General features: G+C 40.0%; 1 protein-coding gene across 1 annotated transcript in view; it reads left to right on the top strand.

Moving 5' to 3' along the window:
- ppfia4 (PTPRF interacting protein alpha 4) overlaps positions 1–14,160 on the top strand; it is a 61,461-nt gene that overhangs the window by 15,605 nt on the left and 31,696 nt on the right.

The raw sequence follows: 14,160 nt of genomic DNA, 5'->3' as shown, positions 1-14,160 counted from the left end.
CTTTCTTCCTCATTCTGATGCTCAGTTTTAACTTCGGTAAGCTCGTCTTGACCATGTCTATATGTCTAAATGCATTGAGTTCTGCCATGTGTTGGCTAATTAAATATTTGCATTAACAAGCTGTTGAATGGTGTATCTAATAAAGTGGCTGGTGAGCATATAACTAAATATTGAAACCATTCCAGTGATGAATTGCCCAAACACAGTCAGCACTTCCCCGTACTGTAAGTGTCCAACGGGGCTGATCACACTCATGCACAGCTACACACATACAGTATCAGTATATAAACACTTACAGTGTTTCACAAAAAGATGTATGTGCTGATGTGAGATGTTAAACCGCTCAGAGCGCTATCAGGTCTGGTCAGACATCAAAGTGCACATGATGACACCCGCCAGTACATTGACTTTTCCGTACAGAACAGACACCACACAAGGCTGATTAAACAGCAGGAGTTCACGAAGTACACACTGGGGGAACTAATAAGATATTTTTGGTGCATGTACATCCACAGATAGCTCTTTAGATCATCTAGTCTCTGTATTAAATCAAGAGCCCGTTATTCAGCACCACCTACAACATGCCTCAGTTCTCAGCTGCAGTCTGTTATTCATTTATTCCAGTCCATTCACAGACACGTGGGTTGGTGTAGACACTCAATTCAGACACTGTGCAGAGTTTTGTCCACACACACACACACACACACACACACACACACACACACACACACACACACACACACACCACACACACACACACACACACACAGATACACAGAGATACAAGCTCTATCGCTGTTTCTTTGAGTCGAACTTGTTCCATCACCTCTCGTTATCGTCTTTGGTTTAATTGTTTTTTGTGTGTACTTGTTTTCCATAAAGCACAAGTTGTAGAAAACCAGAACTCCATGCATACACTCAGTGAACATTCAATACCTGTATTAACATATTACTAAAAGACTGATCTGTTCTCTCTTCAAAGGATGGTTCTCCTGCCTACTTCTCTGTCTCACTGCCTCTGTCTCTCTTGCTCCCTCACTCTCTGTCTTATCAGTTGTGATGGCTTTAAGTGTGTGTGCTGAGAGGTCTATTAGTTAGCTATCGCTCTGCCAGATAATTCTTCATATCTCTCAGCTAGCTCACTGTACTTACAGCTTTGCTCTGAGAGCATCAGATGGGAACACTGCTGCTAGGATGTTATACTTCAGCACAAACCTCAACACTCTTCTCACCCAGTATTTCTGAATAGAGCGTGATTGATTTGACCATCTCACGTTACCACGATGAAGCGAAATTGGATAAAAATCAAAATTTGCGTTATTATGAGGGATTTATGAACAAGTGTGTATGTGCACATCTCCGATAGCAATTGCATGTGTGCAATGACTTGACCTAAATCGGGAAGTCCGGTGAGTCTTTATAGTAGCCTGACATCATTGCAATTTGTGTTTGAAGTTATTTATACATATGCATGTGTGTGTGTGTGTGTGTGTCTCCACATTTATTAGTATTACACTGTGTATTATATTTTTTTTGGTAAATGCATTGTAAAGTCTCTGTGGTACATTTAATTACAATGCTAATAGGATAGACCATCCTCCCCCTCATATTGTAATTGGCTGAATAACTGACAGAAATACACACACACACACACACACACACACTTCATCTCCATGGCCAACTCTATCTGTCGATGATGAAGGTCAGTAAGCATTGTGGTGCCCCATTATAATAATGGGGGCTGTGACGTGGTCTGCCCCAGTGCAAGAAAAACATCATTCACACTTAGCTGCCTTCCTCTCTTTTCTCCACCATATGCCTCTCAACGTCTCTTCTTGCCCTCAATTCCACACTTCAATAACACTTTTCATTTACTTATACTGACTCTCACGCTGACTGTCTAACGCACACAGACTGAAATTGATAAAGGATAGACTTGCAGTAACAGTATTAGAAAAGAAAAATACATGGTGTGCTGTCCAATACAAGTTGCTAATGTCTAATTTTCCAAGAGGGGTATGAGGAGCTTTCTTTGATTATTCTAGTGTGTATATTGTCATCAGTGTTCCTTAATGCAGAAACACAGAAGTTCCTCATTAATTCATCATGACAAATTGTCTGTTTAGTTAGTTTATTTCAACTTTGTTTGTTTCCTTCCTGTCACTTTGGTGCAGCTGGATGACTCTGAATACTCTGATACCTCTAAGCCCTAGCTGCTGTTTCTCAAGGATAAGAAGTCAGTCAGAGCATTAACAAATCCAGAATGCCTTGTTGTTAAAAACAAAACACTCACATTTTTCAAAATTAATGGAAAAATTGAACCCCAGAATAAATATATGACTGGAACTGCACTATCCTTAGTTAACTTCAGTCAAAAATGTAGACTGTGTGCAGGCTTGCAAATCCTCCCACCTCACAAATCTATAAGTCACTCCTAAAACAGTCATCTACTGTTTGTCTTATTCCCCTACATTATTAATGCTACTACTTTTAGCAGTTTATAATGATTCATAAGGTCACTTTTGGCTTGCAGTTTGCAGTATGCAATGGGGACAGTTGCCATCAGAAATATGACACCAGAACAGCATGTTATTTTTGGAATTAGGTAGATGAGTACAGTATTACAAGGACTGAATGTATTACCTCAGAAAAATGATGAATTATAATCTTGCCATTTCCAGGTGTAACAGCAGTGAGCTAATACCCTTTCAAATATCACAGGGGCAGCATAAGAACATAATTTCCAATTTTAATTGCAAGGCATGTGTAAAATGGTGCTGTAGTGAGTGAAGGAGTGGGCGTGCACTCATCTGCTCAGCTCAAGTTTAGTGAAGGTGACTAAAATCACCCCGTGGAAAGGCGTTTTAATTTGAAGCATCCTCTTGTAAATGAGACCGGAGCGTAGCAATGAGGGCAAGTGTGAATTAGAGGTGGAGAAAGACTGAGACAGAGAGGAAGTGCCTGTAGCCGAGTTACATAAAGATCATGTAAAGCTCTGTAGCTTGCACTAGACAGTACTACCCTCCTCCACTGGCTATCCTTGGATATTCCTCTCCACCCTCTACTTCTCCACTTTCAGGCATATCCTTTTTGTCATTGTGATCTGTTCATTTTGCCTTATCCTATCTGATGCTGTGTTTCCTTTCTCTGTATCTTGTTCTCTCAGCTCGCTCAGCCAGCATCTTATGTCAGCACCGGAATGGCAAGATCCTCTTCTCTTCTCTTCTCTTCTCTTCTCTATTCTCTTCTCTTCTCTTATCTTCTCTTCTCTTCTCTTCTCTCTCTTTCTCTCTTCTTCTCTTCTTCTTCTCTTCTCTTCTCTTCCTCCCTGCTATCTTGCGTGAGCTGTGTGTTGGGAGGGGGGGGAAGGGGGGGTTGGATCACCCTGGAGGGTGAACACACTCAAACACACACACTCACACACTCTCTCGCACCCACAGATCTGTGCTCTAATTGGTCCAGATTGACTGTAGACTTTCTGCCAGGGCAGTGGGTGCATCGTAGCATTCCCACACAGCGTAAGGCAAAAACATTCTTTTGCAGTGTTTTTTCTCTACTGAATGCCTTTCAGAAATATGTTTTGCCTGTAAACTACTGTTATTATTTCCGTAGTGTCCATAGTTGCCAAATTATAATAGTAGACCTCGTTGCTCGTAAACCACTCAACATATTGAAGAATCAGGGAATCTGACCAAATGACCAAACATATACTGTATTCAATCAAGGTATTTTACCATTTTAATCCATCAGGAAGGCAGTTTATGTAATATTCCTGCTTTTTTTAATCCTTCTAGTCTGGCAGATTTATAGAATTTGACCCAACACACTCTGGGGGAAATCTTTTACAGCTCTGAAATTAGGACTTTATTCTTTATTTTTATTAATAAATAGAAAAACCTTTTGAGCTGATTGACTAATGTAGTCAAATAATAGGCATTTATTATTACTGCAGGATGAGCTAAATGTGTGCAATGTGTGTGCGCTCCAGGTCAGCATGCTTATTTTATTCTCGTCATCTTGTCCAGGTTATTTTTATTCCTGCCATTGGAAAAAAAAATCACTTCTTCTTCACTTCCTGATATAAATGGCATTTCATCCTGCAGTGCATCATTGTTATCACACACATAGATTACACATGCACACACACACAACACACACACACACACACACACCACACACACACACACACACACACACACACACACACACACACAACACACACACATATACACGCACAAATATATAGACTCCACACAACTACCCGGTGGGAATACACCACATATCTAGCTAGCCCTTATTTAATGCTGACCCAACAGAATATAGGTCCGTCCCTCCAGTTTTCCCCTCACACTAACGGCACAGCACCAAAGAGTCCCACAGTCACCCACATACTGCTACACATACAGTATAGTGTTCCTGATATGGATCCTGCAGTCTTGTTCTCTTTCCTTGTGCCCCATGAATGTTTGTGTCTGTCAGTCTTTAGGTCAGTCGGACATCATGTACAGTACTTTGTGTGTTTGAGTGTGCAGGTTCACGTGCAGACTCAGGGTTTTCTTTTTCCTCCTCATCTCTCAAAGTCCTGCAAATTCAATCTCCATGGAAATGGGGGGGAAGGGCTATGGACGGGATGCCGATTACTTCCTGACCGCTTCTATCCCATAGGGCATGAGCGATCAGGCTGCTCCGTGTGTGTATGTGTGCATATTTTCTCATGTGATTGGTATGGTCTCTCCTGCACCAGACAAAAAAAAAAAAAAAATCTGTTGTGTTTGCGTGTCTTAATGTGTGAAGAGTTTTTGTGTGTATGTGTGTGCGCGCATGCTTATTCTCTGGCATGTGCAGCCTAAACCTTGATTGCTGCCGATGATCGACTGCCAAAGCAGAGTAGCTCAGTGTGTTAGTGGGTCTGGCTGAAGGACCGTGTGGGGGAATCCTCTGTTCACTGGGAAAGGAAGGTAAATGGTGGGCCAGAAAAGAACAAACAGGAGGAAACCACTGCAGATACTTTACCTCATACACAGCATGAACAGAGATGTTTATGAATCTATAAGCCATGTTGGTAGAGCAGGTATAATGAATTCTTTTATACTGGCTGTAATTTGTAAAATGCTCCTGTAATTCCCTGCAGGTGTCTTCCCATTTTTTAAAATTCCTTATTTTCTGTAGTATTTCATCTTGACCCCTTGGCGTCGTCGTCATGTAGTTTTTTTTTTTTTATCTGTTGTAGTAAGTAGTAAGCAAGTAAAGTAATTGAAAAAAAACTCAAAATAAATATACTTAAGTAAAATAAAGCATACTGTTAAAAAAAAAAATTGTCTACTGAATGTACATAAAGCCAACATAACTAGTAAAGTGCTATAAAATGTGAGTAGACTGCATTACATTTAAAAACTGCTAAAGTAACAAAATAATTTTTAACGCCATAGTGAGGCTTCCTTTGTTCGTCATCCTTTCACAAGAATTGCTACTCGTCCAACGGGATTGGTCAGAATTTATTCAAACTGGCACACAGTGATCCCCTAATGGGTCTTCACCCAGCTTGTGCTCAAGGTCAAGGTCACATTTGTCATTTATAACCTGCGAATTGTGATAGACCATGAGCCAGATGAGCTACTTGACTTTGACGCGCTGGCAACTTTATACTCCCATCCATGACAGTCGTGAATGGGAGCCATGTGGTCAGTTCTTTGTATAGTACTCAGTTAGTCAGATGCTATATAAGTATAGTGATTAACTACCCTCACAAATTCAGCACTTCCTGGTACTTTAAGTGTCCGGTCACATCACCCTCATGAACACCATACACAGTCAGTGATTGGTTTTCTTCTGTGCATTGAATCATTCCAAAGGAAGTCAACATTGGCTTGATTAAGTTAATCAACTAATCAAGTGGTCAGTTGATAAAACATTTATGAGCAGCTGTTCTGCTAATAATTGAAGTCATTTTTGGGAAATTATGCCAAAAAATCCTGAAATTCCTGCAGCAGTGTAAACATTAAGGATCATGTCTTTGTTTGGATTATATAATTGGACAAAACAATCCATTTAAATTATCATAAGCATTTTTTTTTTTGTATTTCAGATATAAAGACAAGCAACTGGGGCTGCAACCAACCATTATTTTCAGTATTAATTAATTAATTTATTGCTATTATTTTCTTGATCCATTTTTTTTCCTGAAAAAGGTAATAAAATGGTCATTCCAGTTTCACAGGGTGAAAGATGCTGCTTAGTTGTGTTCAGTTTAAAATATTTTTATACCTTTTCTGTAAATCTTTAGACATGCAAAAAATTATATTTACTACCATGGTAGATTAAGAAAACCAGCAAATATTTAAATTTTGGAAGATGGAAGAGTGGATTAAAAATATAATAGAATCAATAAAAAAATAAAATAATTGTTTCACTGACTAATAGTTCATTTCTGAGGGTAATTCTGATCTGGATTTCAGACTGTGATTTCAGACTGTCCATGATCTTGATCTTGATCTGGGTCTGTGATCCAGCGTTCTCAGTTTTGTGGACTTTCTAATTTTGTTATTTAATATCTCTTTGATTCTTAGTTTGTGATGGGTTTGCAGTTTGAGTTTTGTATCTTCTTTAGTTCCTGGTTGGGTTTTATTTGTAGCCTCAGACCTTCTTAGTTTAGTTACTTGAGTTATGTCTTGATTAGAGTTTATTGCATTCCCTGAGCCTCTGTGTTGTCTGGTTGTCGAGTCTGCATTTGTGTCATGTCTAGTCACTTTATGTTTTGTTTTGTCAGTCTGGTCTCTTGTGCATTATGTTCAGTTTTGCTTATTTTGTTTTGTTAGTTTGATTCAGTTCACTTGTTCTCCCCAGTTTTGTCCTGTTTCCTTAATCACTCTGTGTGTATTTAAGCCTTCAGTTGTCCTCAGTTCCTCATTGCATCATTTGCCATCATTGACTTCCAGCCCAACGTGTGTTCTCTGCTCTGTGTTTTCCTTGTTGTTCCCAAGTGATTCCTGAGTTTATTTTTTCCTGGCTCCTGAGCACCGTATGTATTTAGTATGTGTCCCGAGCAGAAAAGCAAATAAAGCTGAGTGTCCCAGTCAGGTCCTGTTTCACGAGTCCTGCTTTGTGTCCAAATGTCTGCCAGACACACAGCAACATGTCAGATTATAATTCACACATCAGAACGACAGACGTGATGCTGGGTATGCAAGTTAATTGATAAGTACTGCTGGAGGTTTCTTCCTTTTAAAGGAGATCTTCCTTCCCACTGTTGCCAAGTGCTTGCTTGCTCATACGTTCATCTGATAATTGGCGCTCTCTTGCCTAACTCCTCTACCTCTCATATAAAGAGATGATTGTTGAATTGGCACTATATGCATTAAAACTAATGTTTAAATTGAACTGAAAATAAGAAAAGGAGAAAATGAAGGCTTTATTTGAGCTTTCTGGATTTATTAACATCTATGGGCTCTGCATCCCTATCTTACCTACCTACCTACCACACCCCAGCTTTGCCATGGATGTTAGGACTTGGCAGCCCAGCTGTGTGCGTGTGTGTGTGTGTGTGTGTATTAGTTAGAGGTGTGCCAGGATGACATCATACAGTAGCTTGCTGAGAAGGTCTACTGCAGGCACATGGCATCTACAATATTTATAGGCCCCCAGAACAGATGAGCTCACTCAGTCACTCAGTGTGACTGCTTCACTTCACACACACACAGTGAGCAAAGAAGTGGCAGAGAAGTTACTCACGCAATCTGTGCCACACCCACTCCCATGAATATTTTCTTCTTCTCTTCCAGTTTTCCACCCACCACCTTTGAAGACTCTGTTACAGACGGCTACAGAAAAAAGGCCCCACAATACATAATTAAGGAATTATTCAACTAAAGTTTCAAGGATTCTGATGCAATTGAGTATAATTGTTAATTTGAAAATATGTAAGCACGCACGCACACACACACACACACACACACACACACACACACACACACACTGTGGCATAAAGCTGTTCAGTGGAAATGAGCCATCACTGTGTGAGTCATAAGGAAAGGGAATGGTACTTTGTGTGGGATTAAACCGGTGGGGGAAAAAGAAACTGTTTTAGTAACTTCAGACATAAACACAATATAGACACAAATGCAGGCAGACACACACACACACACACACACATACACACACACACACACACGCACTATAACACACACAATCACACACACTGGATTTAAATCCTCATATCCCAAAATAAACAATCATTTCTTGGTAGAGCAAATACTGTAGATCAATGTAACAGTAAAGTATGATTGAGAGTGACCACTCTGTGTATGTTTATATGTGCACGTGTGTGTGTGTGTGTGTGTGTGTGTGTGTGTGTGTGTGTGTGTGTGTGTGTTGTGTGTGTGTTGTGTGTGTGTGTTCAAGCAAGTGACTGAGTGAATGAGTGTGTGAGCTTGACTTACAAGGCTGAAGAGCTCCAGAAAGAAAAATCACATTTCATAAATAAATCATCCAGAGCCTTGTGATAGATGTGCGCACACACACACGCACACACACACACACACACACACACACACACACACACACACACACACACACACACACACACACACACACAATTCTGTAATGCTTCATACCATGGCCATCATAGTACAGACCAGATTAGAGGCGAATCATTTTTAAAGAGCTATGCTGCTGGTGCTGTTTCTTCTGTGTGTGTGTGTGTGTGTGTGTGTGTGTGTGTGTGTGTGTGTGTGTGTGTGTGTGTGTGTGTGTGTGGTGTGTGTGTGTGTGTGTGTGTGTGTTCATGTTCCTAATCTGGTGGTAGAGCCTTTCATGTCCTGCAGTCCAGAGCTCTGTGAACCAGCAAAAACATCCAGTGAGGAATTGAGTGTCTAACACACATTTAGCTTGAACACAAACTTTTCACAGCATTTTGTTCCAAATCAAACAATGTTATAACTCGTAACTTTAAAGATCCCCACACAAATATTTGCAGATTACACTGCACGTAAAGCCCGACCAATATTATCGGTCGATATTAGCTATATGCATATCTATTGGTACTGCCATTCATCATGGCTGACAAATAAAATGTTAATAAACTGAAACTGAGAAACACTCTTAAACCATGTTATGAGTGTTGATGTTGCATAGTTTGCAACTTTCCTGTTGGCAACAAATCCTATGGGAATATGTTTCATGTGTCTGGAAGAAAGAATATTGGCCAATATATCGGAATATCAGATTTTTAAATCACCAAATATCAGTATTTGTCTGAAAAATCCTATATCAGTCAGGCTCTAAAGTTATATAGAGCAAAATGCAGAATTAAATAGCCAAATGTAGTATAATTCACCTGTCTTGCAGCTAGGTGTCTATCTCTTTGTTTTCACATGCCGTTAGCAGGAATACACTTCAACAGTCCCCTCTAATGTCTGCCTTTCATTTTCAGCCCTCACTAAAGTCCTCAACATGGAGACAGAAAGTTATGGAAAGTTATAACCAGAGATTCCAGTTTTTCAAGAAGGCTGACAATCAGTTTGTTTTCTTACAGAGGGGATTTTGGAAATCTCTTTTTATCGACCCATAAATCAGAAAATACTGTCACAGTCAGAAAGAAGTCAAATGCACCATGTGTATAGGAATAAAATGTTGTATGAATTTGGCTTTGAAGGATATATGAACAAAACCCTGAGTAAAAAAAAAATAGAATATAGATAGGAATAATACTGGAAATGTTGGTGGATGCCTTAGAGGGCAAACAGCCTTTAAATGTATTGTAAAACTGTACACTTGCTTAATGTAGAATACAATTGCAGGATAAATCTTAACTAACAGCTCTCACCATAAAACTCCCTCTCACATTACAGCAATTATTGGATTGCAAGTTGCTTGAAATGTTTTGGTTAAATGAGCAAATGAAGCACACACTAATTTGCATAAATGTCACTAAAATTCAAAATAACAGGATAAGTATTGCAATCTGATTTTGTAGCCATCTTGTTGGCTCCTTACCAACTCGAGCCCCACACTCTATGTTTCCAGCCATGTGTTTTCAAGGACAGAGGCTGTGCGAGAAGGACGGGGCAGCAGTGTGATGCCTCACTTTCAGGCACCATGAGAGGTGCTTGTTGTGGCTCTGTCATTACAGTTACAGTTATCGTAAACTTGCACACACACACACACACACACACACACGTGCACATTCTCACCGGTGTAGAGTTACATCCTGCCACTGCAGTTTGCACTCTGTGAAGGGCAAGAGCAGCGTTCCTGACCCTCCACAAACATGCACAAACACATAGGCTACTCATTACTCCTAGACATTTTTAAGTACAGGATGCTTGGGAAGAGCAGAGATTATTAAAATTATGCTGGACACTCCCTTGGAGCAGTTTATTTACTCTGAATAGGAAGATTAATATTAATACAGCTGTGTTGATGCGTCTCCTGCTTTGCTCTAGAATCGTTATACACTTTCATCTGCAAAAAACAGAGCAGCTGGGACAGACTGAATGTGTGTGTTGGTGTGGTCTCTGAGTCATCAGTGTGCTAGTTTGTGTATTTTTCTGGGAGTCGGTGTGTAGTAGGAGTGCATACATGCTATGCATTTGTTTGTCACAGACTGGCTAAGAATTACTTTCTTTAGAATTTGAATTAAAAAAATAAGATTTATGTTTTTTTTTTAATAAAGATGGGGGAATAAATTGCCTTACATTTCTCAGGCAGGCTGATTAGTACTGCATGCAGAATCTATGTAAATATGTAAAGTATTTACAACCTGAGTCTGTTGTTGTGTGTGTGTGTGTGGGGGGGGGGGGGGGGGGGGGGGTTGGAGGAGGGTTGAAGGTGAAGATGAAAAGAGTCAAGCCATGCACTATGACTGAATGATGAGGACCAGCAGGAGAGCGAGACAAAGCTGACACAAGTGCTTTAAACAGAGGCAGAAGAGAGGATGGTGACAGAACAGATGAGGGTAGCAGGAGAGGAGGAAGAGAATGAGGTGATGAGTATGTGTGATGAAACAGGATGGATGAATCTTCCCAAGTGCCGATCATGTCCGATCTCATAATGTAGGGAAAGAGCAGTGTGTATAACGCAAGTGCTTAATTTCTCTGTGCAAATTAATTGTGTACAATGTAGTTTATAGGAGACAGACAGGGTTATCCTTCTGATTGGTTCAGCTTGCTGGACAAGTATTTGACTGGCGTACGGATCAGTGGCTCAAATCAGAAAGCTGATATGTTTACATATGTAATATGTGAATAGCACCCGGTTAACTGTCTTCCTTTTTTTTTTTTTTTTCCAGTTTTTAGGCCAAGCTCAATTTATGAAAGTAGGACTGATCATCTCATAAACTGTCATCAAACAAGCATATTTGTTAGGCACCAAAACACATTGGTATTATATTATGTTTCATGCTTTGGACGCTTTGGTAAGTCTTTACAGTGGTTGGTGTTTTATTTGTTTGTGGTGTGTTGTTGTGTTGTGTTATTTGGTGTGTGTACTACATGCTGGTTAGTGGCATTAATTGTAGTATTAAAGGAATAGATTAGAGTAATAAAACCAAAGGCTTATGCTGTATTTCCCATTCTTTATTAGACTTGTGGAAGAAATCACTAATTTCATTATAGTTTCGTTTGGTGCCTGTATATACTGGAAAGAGATGAATCCACCCTGTGCCCCCCAAACCCACAGTCTTCGTATAGATAATACATGTCCCATTTGTTATTTGTGAATGTGCATAGAGGTGGTGAGATGTGAGTGGTGCCCCTCTGCTCCATGTTACTGTGTGTTAGGGTGTAAAATGGCTGCTTCCATCGAGGGAAGTTTCAGCTGAGATTAGCTATGGTGGGAAAAAAATAGGAAAAACAGGAAGGAGATGAGAAGGAGAGAAGAAGGGCAGAAGAAGAAAAAGAGGATGAGATCCATGCACAGGAGCTATAGTGGATTGAGTGTGGAAAGAAGCAATCAGTGCAGTTAGGCAGCCGCTAAGCAAGAGAGGTTGAAGTCGAAGAAATGAAGAGAGAGAGAAACGGTGAGAGGCTGTCAGATTAAAAAAAAAAAAACAGAGGTCTCTCACTTCTGTGGATTCTGCTGCAGAAAATGTGCTTTCAAATGTGTCAGGTTTAGAGTGTTTTTGTCTTTTCTGCTTGCTGATGTTTGTGTGTCAAGTTGTTTCTGTGTTTTTGTCTCCGACAATACTTCCCAGATTCTGCCAGTACGGGCTCCCACTGATGCCAAGGAGAAGTTATCAACATGCAGGGGATTTTACTGGCTCCTGGAACTCTTGTTTTCCTGCTTCCCCTTCCTCTCAGTTCTGCGAAAGAACTAAATGTGCATATAGTAACTTTTTGTCCTCTTTGGAAACTTTTGGCTGCTCCAAAGCTGGTTATGGCATCCTCAAATACCCATTTGACCTGTTTCTGTGTGAAAGTTTATACGTGTTTAGTTTGCTACCAGTTTTGTCTGAATACCTTGTGATGCCAGTAGGGGTCTCTGCCTCTCCACTCACCCAGGCATCAGTGGTGTCCAGTGTTTTTGGCTACTCAAAGAGGCTGAGGCACAAGCCTGCAGCAAGCTCTTTCAGTTACCAAAACCATTAAAGAATGTTTTGATGTGTGGAGACTCGTCTGTCTCACTGAGTCTTCTTCTGTTCTCTCTTTCTCCTCTGTGAACCCCTGTTTCCTTGACAACCAGGTGCAAGCAAGTAGACCTGTAGACAGGAACCATTTTCTCATCTTTTTCTACATTTATGCGCTGCCACTCCCAGGGCTTGTGATGTTAAACGAGCATTTTAGTATAAATTGCTAGTGACTGGCTGTGCGTGTGAGAGAACAAGATGAGAATTAATGAATAAAGTGAAAATGGTAACAGCAGCTGTAACTAAACAGTCGTTACATACAACATAACAATAGTGCCACTCAACTGTTATGCTTGCATGAACCAGTTTAAGCAATTATGAATGACTGTAGAATTACCGGGCAGTTTCTTTTAACATATACAAAGAAACTAACTCCAGTCATCAGCAGTGTTGAATCTATAGCCTACACATTTACAAAGCAATACAGATGCATACGTACAGCTTAATATATTGAATTAAAAGTTGGATAAGCTTAAACATGTTACTCTGTTATAGGTCCCTGGGTTGTGACACACATGCTGCGAAGCTATTGCAGAGGCTCAGGTTTGATGCCAACCTGGGCCATTTGTGTGTGTCTTCCTCCTGCTCTCTCTCCCACCTTTCCTGTCCACTCTAACTGTCCTGTAAAGTAGATTGATGTACATTCATATTTTGTACTTTAAAGCATCTGTTTTGACCCCTTTTTTTACTCAAAGGCAAATATAATGCAAAGTTATTGCATATACTCTTGTTTATGTGCTTTCTGTGAACATTTCAGTAAAATAGATTAAAATGTAAAATTCAGTTTAGAAAATTTGCCTGCTACAGCTCAAGAGATTCTTAAGGGGGAGCTGTTATTAGGTTAGGGTTTTACTGTAAACACACATCAGAAAGCACATTAAAGGCTAATAAAAGTGAGCTGTGCATATGAAAATGTATATGGAGTGTCAGTATCATCAAAACGAAAGATAAAGAGCCAATTCATTCTAAACAACTTTGGTAAAGTTGTAACATTTGAAAGAGATGAAGAAATACATCTTTGTGGAGGTAGCTACTGTGGTGTCACCTGCTGGTTTGTGGACAACTGTACTGAAACCCCAAGTCTGGTGTTATGGCTGTAACTTTGTTCTATGGAGCCAGAGGTCACAATCAGAAGAGTGTCAAGTGCTATCAGCGAACCTAAATTATGTTGGTTAACATGGTGAAATCATAGACTGAATAGGTACCGACACAGAAACAGCTAAGATTTCACTCACCAAAAAAACCCAAGCAGATTACATAGACAGTCTATTAGTACAGTAAACGATTATTTGTCAAATAATTGTATTAAAAATTCTTCAGAAGGCACATAAGGCACGGTCAACAGTTTGTACAACGACTCAGATTAGCTGAGGTGACCCCTCGCAGACAGCTACAGTATCTTCAGTTGTGTCAGCAGTCATTGGTGGGCACTCGTCAAAGCGGCCGTGTCAAATCATCATCCAAACTTTAACTGTTAATGTAATTTTTAAAAAATTTAAAGTTGAATCCACTGTACAATTGTTCTGAACTTTTTTAGTTGT

The sequence above is a fragment of the Archocentrus centrarchus genome, chromosome 5 (genome assembly GCF_007364275.1).
Source record: "Archocentrus centrarchus isolate MPI-CPG fArcCen1 chromosome 5, fArcCen1, whole genome shotgun sequence".
NCBI classification, from domain to species: Eukaryota; Metazoa; Chordata; class Actinopteri; order Cichliformes; family Cichlidae; genus Archocentrus; species Archocentrus centrarchus.
This window is presented reverse-complemented; position numbering and strand designations above follow the sequence as displayed.